This window comes from Heteronotia binoei, chromosome 21 (assembly GCF_032191835.1).
Source record: "Heteronotia binoei isolate CCM8104 ecotype False Entrance Well chromosome 21, APGP_CSIRO_Hbin_v1, whole genome shotgun sequence".
In the NCBI taxonomy this organism is placed as follows: domain Eukaryota; kingdom Metazoa; phylum Chordata; class Lepidosauria; order Squamata; family Gekkonidae; genus Heteronotia; species Heteronotia binoei.
In genome coordinates this window covers 180,391,389-180,400,757 of record NC_083243.1, presented here as the reverse complement: position 1 = coordinate 180,400,757, position 9,369 = coordinate 180,391,389, and the positions used below count along the sequence as shown (strand labels likewise).

At 45.0% G+C, this 9,369-nt stretch overlaps 1 protein-coding gene and 1 non-coding gene across 3 annotated transcripts in view; one reads left to right on the top strand and one right to left on the bottom strand.

Annotated features, from left to right (window-relative positions):
- MARCHF4 (membrane associated ring-CH-type finger 4) overlaps window positions 1-9,369 on the bottom strand; it is a 278,747-nt gene that overhangs the window by 132,841 nt on the left and 136,537 nt on the right. The gene's annotated exons all lie outside the window — the stretch shown is intronic.
- On the top strand, window positions 7,509-7,579 carry TRNAS-UGA (transfer RNA serine (anticodon UGA)). The gene has a single exon. It is a non-coding gene; the product is annotated as a tRNA-Ser (tRNA).

Below are 9,369 nucleotides of genomic sequence, written 5' to 3'. Positions count from 1 at the left end.
CCGCCAATGTCTCTGGCAGATGTATACCTCAACCCTGCTAGTAAAGAACACTGAATGTGGAATTTCAAAAACTGTAAGTTATATCCTCTGCAAATGAGCTACCATCTCCTTTAGGTAGGATTCTTATGTCTAGATGCCATGGGTCTCAATGTTGCTGGAAGAATATTGTGATAAAGAAATGTGTTCACACCTCTGTAAGCACAGCAAATTTGTTCATTTGCTGTTAAGTGTGTTCTCAAATGATCACATAACCTGCCATTATCACAATTGATCTGTGATTTATTTTGTGGTGTTTTTTTAAAAAAAGCTATATTATGCAACTATCATTTGCATGGGTGACAGAAGATGTGGATTCCACAGTGGTGGGAGCCCAGATATGTTTGAAGAAACTTGGTAGCTATCCTGGACAGAAAAGAATTCTGATAGAAATGTTGATGCCTGAAAGCCTTCTAACCACCATCGAGAAGTTAAGAGTGTTCTGTCCAGGTTTTCTCAATATCCCTCAACACACCATCTGGCAAATGATTCTCATCACCACTTAGGCATTGCAAGTAATTTATGTCCCATGTTCTAGAGTCTTGCAGATGAAAAAAAGAATCACCTGAACAGTGTTGTTTACCTTAAGTACATCTTCATATTTTGTTTATTTTGCACATCATTCCCTGATTTTCATATTGTTTCCTAGTTATAGAACTTTGGTTTCCTTGCTAAAGAATTTCATTTTTTGTTAGCGCCCTGGTGGAATCCTTTTTCGGGTCACAGCTCAGCCCCCAGAACATGCGGAGTAATTTTTTTTTTGATTAATAAATGGTTTATTAGGAAAGATTTTTATACATCCATAACATAAGGTAATACAAAGAATGCACGTAGCTTGATGAATTTGACCAATCAAGTACAACAAAAAAAAAAGGGCAAAGGAAACATCTGACAATAAACAATACGTCTTAACCAACAGAAACCATATACCTAAAAATAAATAAAAAGAGGGAAGAGGAGGGATAAACCAATGTTAGGATTGCGAAATATGGTGCTATAAAAAGAGTTATAACCACAAGAAGTCTTTGTAAAGTTTACTTTTGTTATAAGAGTTGATATAGAATGGGTCGCTATCCATTTTTTCCAACATAGGGAGCCATATCGCTATATATTTAGAATAGGCTTGATAAGGGTCAGTAGTGTCAAGTGATGCCTGGATCTTGTCCATAGCGATGTGGTCCCAAATTTTTAGGAGCCAGGTGTCGAGAGACGGGCTATTGGGGTTTTTCCAGGATTGTGCTACCGTTGCTTTTGCAGCCGTTAGGAGTTTGGCCATTAGGGATCTTTTGGAGGATGACAGTTTGGAACCAGGCCAGTGATTGAGAAATATTATCTTAGGGTCTTCAGGAATTATAATTCCCATTAGGGTGGAGTAATAATCAGAAATAAAGTGATAGGTAGACTGCCATTTATTTATTTATAGCTAGATTTTACAGTTTACTTTAATTCCCTTTAAGCATAAAAAAAGGTTTATCGTTTTAGTTGCCAACCCAGGACTGGTAACCCCTTGGAGAATGCCAATGCTGTCACATCGCTTCCAGTTCAAAACCAGAAATGATGTCATTATGTTGGTGCAACACTCTTGGAAAAGCCAGCTTTTTTAGCAGACAGAACCCTCCTCACACTGAGGGGCAGTTTATAGACAGAGAAACCATAAACACCCTTCCTAATTTATATATATTTTTGTATACTTAAAGGGAAGAAAAGCAAAATATAAATCTAGGTATAAATAAATAATGCCCTGCCGGGACTAAAATTACATAAAATGGATGCCAACCAGGATAAGTCTGGACTACGGTTGCCAGGTCCAACTCAGAAAATATCTGGGGCCTTTGGGGGTGGAGCTAGGAGACTTTCTCATTCTCCAAAATAAATAAATAAAAACACAGCAGTGCAGTTCCCCTGAATACAGTCTTCATTTCATCATCCCTTAGCAGCTAAACATCCACTAAATGAAAGTGAACACACACTCACACACTCTCACAAAGCAGCCAAAATAAACACAGTTAGTAAGCACACACTTTTATGATCTCATGTGGGCAATTTACACACGTTGACGACGTCTTCAGACTAATAGGAAAACAAAAGAACAGCCTAGAGGGGGGACTTTTCCTCCAAACAAATAGAGGAACTAAGAGCCATGTGGCTCTGTCTGCTCACCCCAGCCAAAATAAACACAGTTAGTAAGCACACACTTTTATGATCTCACGTGGGCAATTTACTCACATTGATGGCTTCTTCAGACTAACAGGAAAACAAAAGAACAGCCTAGAGGGGGGGACTTTTCCTCCAAACAGAGGAACTAAGAGCCATGTGGCTCTGTCTGCTCACCCCACCCCCCTGCAGCTTTCCTGCCAAGATTTAAAGGTTCACACACATCAGAAACACAAACAGTTGCAAGCCTCTGCTAAACCTAACATTTAAAAGCACATGGTGGCTCTTGGGAGAGGGCTTCCTCTGCCAGCCAGGTGGCTGGTGCCAGGGAGGAACCTGAAAAACAGGGGGATCCCCATTAGGACCTGGGGACTGGCAAATCTAGTCTGGGCACATAGTTTAGAAGTGTGTGGGAAAGAGCAGCTGACCCACTGACAACCTCCTCCCCACCCTAAAGAGATGCATAATTTAGGACAATGGTCTCCCAAAATAGATCTCCTCACTGGGGATTAACCTCATTCATACCCAGCCTCCATCTCCGGAACCCATTTACCCTAATTATGCAACATTTAACACTATTCACAAATTCCTGGTAGTTTCCCCATCCAGTACTTCGAGGATCATCAAGCACTATTAGCATCCATAGTCCAATTCAGGTAAATCCATCAAGTTTCCCCCAAATCATTGTTCACCTCCGAAAAACTAATGAAGTTATTGTTTTGGGGGCAAACATATCAGACTGCCCCGTGGAGCATTTTCCCCGATAACTGTAGCATGCTGCTGCATAGGAGTCTCTGTATGTTCTTGACATCATACCTCACACCCCCACTTGTGTGTGGGCCTTCTCCTCTTCTCTGTAAAATGCTGGTCCTTTCGCAGCTGCCTACACAGACCTTGCTCTCCGAGATTGGTAACTATAGCTTCCCCAAAACTGCTTTCTCCCATCTCCTCTTTGCTAGCCTGTGTGTTTTCCATGTGTTTGCATGTGTATGTTTTGCCCTTTTGTTGCTATTTTAATAAAACCCATTTCAGTTGAACAGATGACTGGTTTATCTCAAGAGTTCTCCAAGGAAAAGATCCCCATATACATGGGTGGAGAATCCCAATTACCCACTCTCACTTTGTCTCCTTTAAACTAATTTCCCCCAACTAATTAGGAGACTATCTATTTGGGTTACAGCTATGACAACCCCCCGGGAGCCTGTACAAGCAGAATCATGACAAGCAGCATCATGGCAAAACCACAACATGACTTCTGGTGTGAATCCAGAAGGGACATCAACATGTCAGTGCTACACTCTAGGATGCACCCAAAATTCTATGCTGAAGAATGATTAAAATGATTAAAAACAGAATTAACCTCATCCATACCCAGTCTCCATCTCCGGAACCCATTTACCCTAATTATGCAACACTTAACACTATTCACAAATTCCTGGATGTTTCCCCATCCAGTACTTAGAGGATCATCAAGCACTATTAGCATCCACAGTCCAATTCAGGTAAATCCATCAAGTTTCCCCCAAATCATTGTTCACCTCCGAAAAACTAATGATTAAAAACAGAATTAAAGTTCTGCAGTGCGATCTGAAGAAAAAACAAGAGTATGTTCTGCAATGTACCTTGAAATCTGTTCAAAACTAATTCTATATATACTTATAAAATCACAAAAACTTATAAAAAGTTAAACCAGAATAACAGCAGTCGCCAACTATGACAACTCAGTCAGATAGCTCTGCATTTGCTGAACACCCAAGAGAAATACGCAGCTGAACATATGAATATGCCTTACCTAGTCAGGCTGCTTGTCCATTTTAGATCTGTATTGTCTCCTTAGACTGTCTGCAGCTCCCCCAGCTTAAGTTCCCAGCAGGCTCTCCTGCTACCTAGGATCCTTTAACTGGATATGCAAGGTTCTTTACAAACCAGAGCATATCTTTGATCATTGAGTCACAAGTGGGCCTGGTTGATTTGTCATGGAAGGAAAATGTGTAACATCTGCAGCCCAAGAGATGTGAACATCACAAAGCTGATTCACCTGCATCTCCACAAGATGTACCTACCTTGTTAATTTTTCATAGTATTTCTTATGAATGTGCTCTAGCTTGGGTGCAGTTGACATTTAGTAGGCCAAGCGGCTGACCTACTCTTAAGCATTTTTTCATAGTTTGGTAAAGACTAGACGATCCCACCTTAGAACACACTCCTAAGAAATACTTCCAGAGCAGACATGATATCTTCTCATAACTGCAATGGGATTTCAAGAGTGGACCTGTCAACCAGTCCATAATGCCCATTTGCCAGGGCTCCATTCACACCATAGTTGAGGTGGCTTGACAGCAAAACGGAATCCTCGCTAAGCCAGGGTAATTTTCAACAAGTACCTAACTTGGGCCAAATGGGATCAGTTTCTGAGAGATCTGAGAATGGATCTTCTGTGTATATCTTGTTAGTCATTATTTGTTTGTTTGTCCCTATTTGTCCCAGTGGAGACATAAAACTAGCTAATAATATTGTCTTCCCTCCATTTTCCTGAAAGATCGCATCAAACCAAGTTTGGGAAAATATCACAGCAAAACAGAGGAAAATCCGGAAAGTGGACAATTATAAGATGATATACGAATGTCCCAATCAAGCCTACTCCAGTTAACCAGAGCAAGACCTCCATATAAAAGCGACCTGTGATCCCTCTTGTAATTCATCAACAACATTCTGAAAAAATGAATTACCGTATTTTTCGGACCATAAGGCGCTCAGGACCATAGGACGCACCTTCCTCCTGGGGGGCGATCCGCTGCCTCCGCCTCTGATCCCGGCGCTTCCCCCGCGCTTGCCTGCCTGGCTCCAGCTCTGATGCTTAAAGCAAGCTCTGGGATCGGAGGGCGGAGGGAGCGATCCTGGTGCTTGCTGTAAGCGTCAGAGCTGGAGCCAGGCAGGCAGGCAGACAGGCACGGAGGAAGCATGCTGCCCTCTCCGCAGCCGGCGCTCTTGAAGCGCTAGGTTTGCTGTGGGGGCAGCGTGGAGCGATCCTAGCGCTTGCTGGAAGAAGCTGGAGCCAGGCAGGCAGGCGCGGGGGAAGCGCCGGGATCGGAGGCGAAGGCAACAGATCGCCCCCCCTCAGAGGAAGGTACCTTCGCTCCATAAGACACACACACTTTCCCCCACTTTTTTTTGGGGGGGGAAGTGCGTCTGATGGTCTGAAAAATATGGTAACTATTGACTCTATCCAGCTAAAGCAAGTCTCTTTCAAGGGAAGAGACTGCTAAAGTTGTCCATCACGGGGGATAGAAACACAGCTTCCAAGATGCTCAGAATGGCAACACACACACACATACAGATCATGCAAAACAACAACAATCAGAGGTGATTTTTAAAAAGGATTCAAGCAGGCCCATGTGACCAGATCTGGCCTGCTGCTGTTCTGAGATGATTGGTTTTGCGCACTTCCTTGAAGTGCCTTCCTTTGGTCAGAGTTTGTGGACTATATGAAACCGGAATCCCAACATTTGATTAAGAGACACTGACAGATTGAGCTATGACACCATTTGATCCAAATATCAATTGAGATTGGATTTGGGGAATTTTGGACCTAGGCTGGTATGCAACGATTATAAAACCACCACACTATTGTATGAAAGGCATGAAACTAGTATGAAATAATTGACCAGGGTTGCTACCTGTTCCTGCATCTTTCACTTCAGCCTGACATGGCCATTTATCAGGTGGAATTTTTTCTGGCAATGGAGACGTGGTGGAAAAATCTCCATCTGTTCAATATCTATGCCTCGGGATACTATCAAGGACACAGAAAAGGCCAGTTAAAGAAACATACAGCAACCCTGTTTGCCATGCCGTTGAGCTCTTGCCGGGAGCCTCTCTCTCTCTTTCTCTCTCTCTCTCCCTCTGAAATCTCAATGAGGAAAGAACCTTTGTTGTACTTGAGATTAAAAGCAAACAGAATGAAAGCTAGGAGGCACTAGCTACAATTAAAAATAAATTATGGGGAGGCAAATCAGATAGGGAGCGCGGGTTGTACTAAATCTACCTCTCTCCTGCAGGTTGGCTAATAGGCATGCCAAAATTTATTATATTGCATTCTCTCAACATTTCACAGGGCTGGCTCCTAAGCAGGCATTTGAAAAGCAAGCACAGATTGTTTACAAATGCAAATTGAACTTTATTGTTAGATCCACAATTATTACAGTAGAAAAGCACAAACACCAGGCTGCTCCATTTGGACTCTGTCCAAATCCATCTTTGCGTGTGGAAGTATTTACTTCCAGCAGGCTGGCTAGGTGGGAGGCTGAGGTTGCTAACAGCCCGAGCAAGGAATATGTTTTCTTGGAAGGTTGTATTGCCAATTGTAAATTGACTTCTGGGGTGCACATGAAACCTCACTTTCCCAAAAACATGAACATCACAGGAATGACACAGTCAAATGCACAGGCCCTGTACAGACTAGGCTTCCCAACCCCCCCCCCCGCCCTGCCGGGGGACCCCTGAATTAGCAGCCTAATCCCCCACTCCCTAAAAATCTGATAGCGGGGGTGGGGGGGGTGGAACGGCGTCCTGTCTCTTTCCCTGCCTGGCTTCAGGCGTCTCCCTTCCTCCGAGTCACAAAGACCCGCCCACCGCCGGCCTGCTATGCGCTCCAGTCCGGCCTCCCTTTGCGAGGTGCATGCTGGGACTTGTAGTCCTTGTATCCTCTCACGTCTGCTGAGCATTATTCTCTATGTGGAGATTGATTCTCATAGGGTATAATGGGGAATTGATCTGGAGGTTTCAGGGGCTCTGGGGGAGCTGTTTTTTGAGACAGAGGCACCAAATTTTCAGTATAGTATCTAGTTACTCCCCCCAAAGTATCTCCCAAGTTTCAAAACGATTGAACCAGGGGGTCCCATTCTATGAGCCCCAAAAGAAGGTGCTCCTATCCTTCATTATTTCCCATGGAAGGAAGACATTTAAAAAGGTGTGCGGTTCCTTTAAATGTGATGGCCAGAATTCCCTTGGAGTTCAATTATGCTTGTCACACCCTTGTTCCTGGCTCCGCCCCGATGTCTCCTGGCTCCACCCCCAAAGTCTCCTGGCTCCACCCCCAAAGTCCCCAGATATTTCTTGAATTGGACTTGGCAATCCTAGTACAGACTCACTACCTGGGAGGAAGGGCAGCAGAGTTACCAATTTCAGGTTCAGCAATTTCTGGAGATTTGGAAATGGTGCTTGGGGTGGACATGGTCTGGAGACGGGAGTAGGGTTGCCAGGTCCTCACTGCCCCCCCGCAGCAAGGTATGGGGGCAGTGATACCAGGGACGGTGGAGGGACAGTGGCTCAGTGGTAGAGCATCTGCTTTGAAAGCAGAAGGTCCCAGGTTCAATCCCTGGCATCTCCAAAAAGGGGTCCAGGCAAATAGGTGTGAACAACCTCAGCTTCAGGCCCTGGAGAGCTGCTGCCAGTCTTAGAAGACAATACTGACTTTGATAGACTGAAGGTCTGATTCAGTAGAAGGCAGCTCTATATGTTCATATATGTTCATGGTGTCAGAACTCAAGAACTTCAAACGGATCCCATACTCAGTTGCAAAGCTAGGATTTTATTGAAGAGAACTAGGTACTGGAAAAGGCAAGATAACAGTAATGGCGAGAGCCAGCATCAGCTTGATTTTATACACGTAAAGCAAACATCTCACAAAGCCACAATTCACATCTCAGGGCGCAGCTGTCTTCTCACCATCACTATCAGTAGAGAGGATGCCTCCCTACTTCGAAGGCCATGCTGTTCGGCTTCAAAGGGTCCCAGTGTGAGAATGTGCAGAGACAAGACATAATTCATTCTACAGCCCCAAGTATTTTGGATACCAATGGGGCAAGGTTAATTACTATTCAGGCACTCTGGGTTAAGCAGAGGTTACAACATGGAGTCAGTTTGGTTCAGTTACAATACAGCTCTAAGGCACAGTAAAACTACCATACAGCATTGGTCACATTATAGGGGACCAGCAGCAAAGATACAAGTTCTGACATACTGCCCCCCCTAAGCGCCCCCTCCCGCGGGACCGGCTTTGGGCTTGTGCGGGTACAGTAGGTGAAACTTTTTCAGCAGTTGCGGAGCCACTACGTTCTGAGATTCGACCCACTCGTCACAGCTCGGGGGGAAGTGTTTCCACCTGATCAAATAATACAGTTTCCCCCGTTTGACTCTGGAGTCCAGGATCTCCTGGACTTCATGGTGACTCTGACCCCTCACTGTCGTCGGAGGGGGCGGTGGGGCCCTGGGATGGAAGGACGTAGCACCAGGGTCTTTCCGAAGCAAGCTGCAATGAAAAACAGGATGGATCTTACTTAGAGATTTGGGTAGTTCGAGTTCTACCGTTACTTTATTTATCACCCTTTTGATTTTGAAAGGTCCGAGGAACTTCAGGGCCAGTTTGCGACAGGACTGAGGAAGGGGGAGGTTTTTTGTTGACAGGAAAACTGTATCCCCCACCTTTAGATCCCACTCCGGAGAGTGTTTTTTGTCAAATTGTTTTTTGTATGCTTTTTTCGCTTCTTCCAGGTTTTCCTGAATTCCCTTCCAGCCTTCACGAAGTCCCTCCCACCACTGTTGGCACGATGTCGGTTGGGATGGGTTAGCTGGGAGGGCGAGCGTGGGGAACGGCTTGCCCTCGTAACCATTGATGATTTGAAAAGGGGAGGTTTTGGTTGAGCTATGGAGGCTATTGTTGTAGCCGTATTCTGCAAAGGGGAGGAGGTCTACCCAGTTGGACTGTTGGAAATTAATGAAGCAGCGGAGGTATTGCTCTAGAAGCCCATTAACCCTCTCCGTCTGTCCGTCCGACTGGGGGTGGTAGGCAGAACTCAATCCTTGCTCAATACCAGCCAGTTTGCAGAACTCCCGCCAGAAGTTGGCAACGAACTGTGTTCCGCGGTCACTAATGACCTTATCTGGGAATGAGTGTAGGCGTACAATGTGAGTGAAAAAGAGCTGGGCGAGTTTTTTGGCGGTGGGTAATTGTTTGCAAGGAATGAAATGAGCCTGCTTTGAAAAGGTATCGACTACGACCAAGATGACTGTTTTGCCCTGCGAAGGCGGGAGCTCTACAATGAAGTCCATGGAGACTACCGACCAAGGTCGGGTGGCCGTAGGGAGGGGGACTAGGTGGCCCGGAGGTTTGCCCCCCCT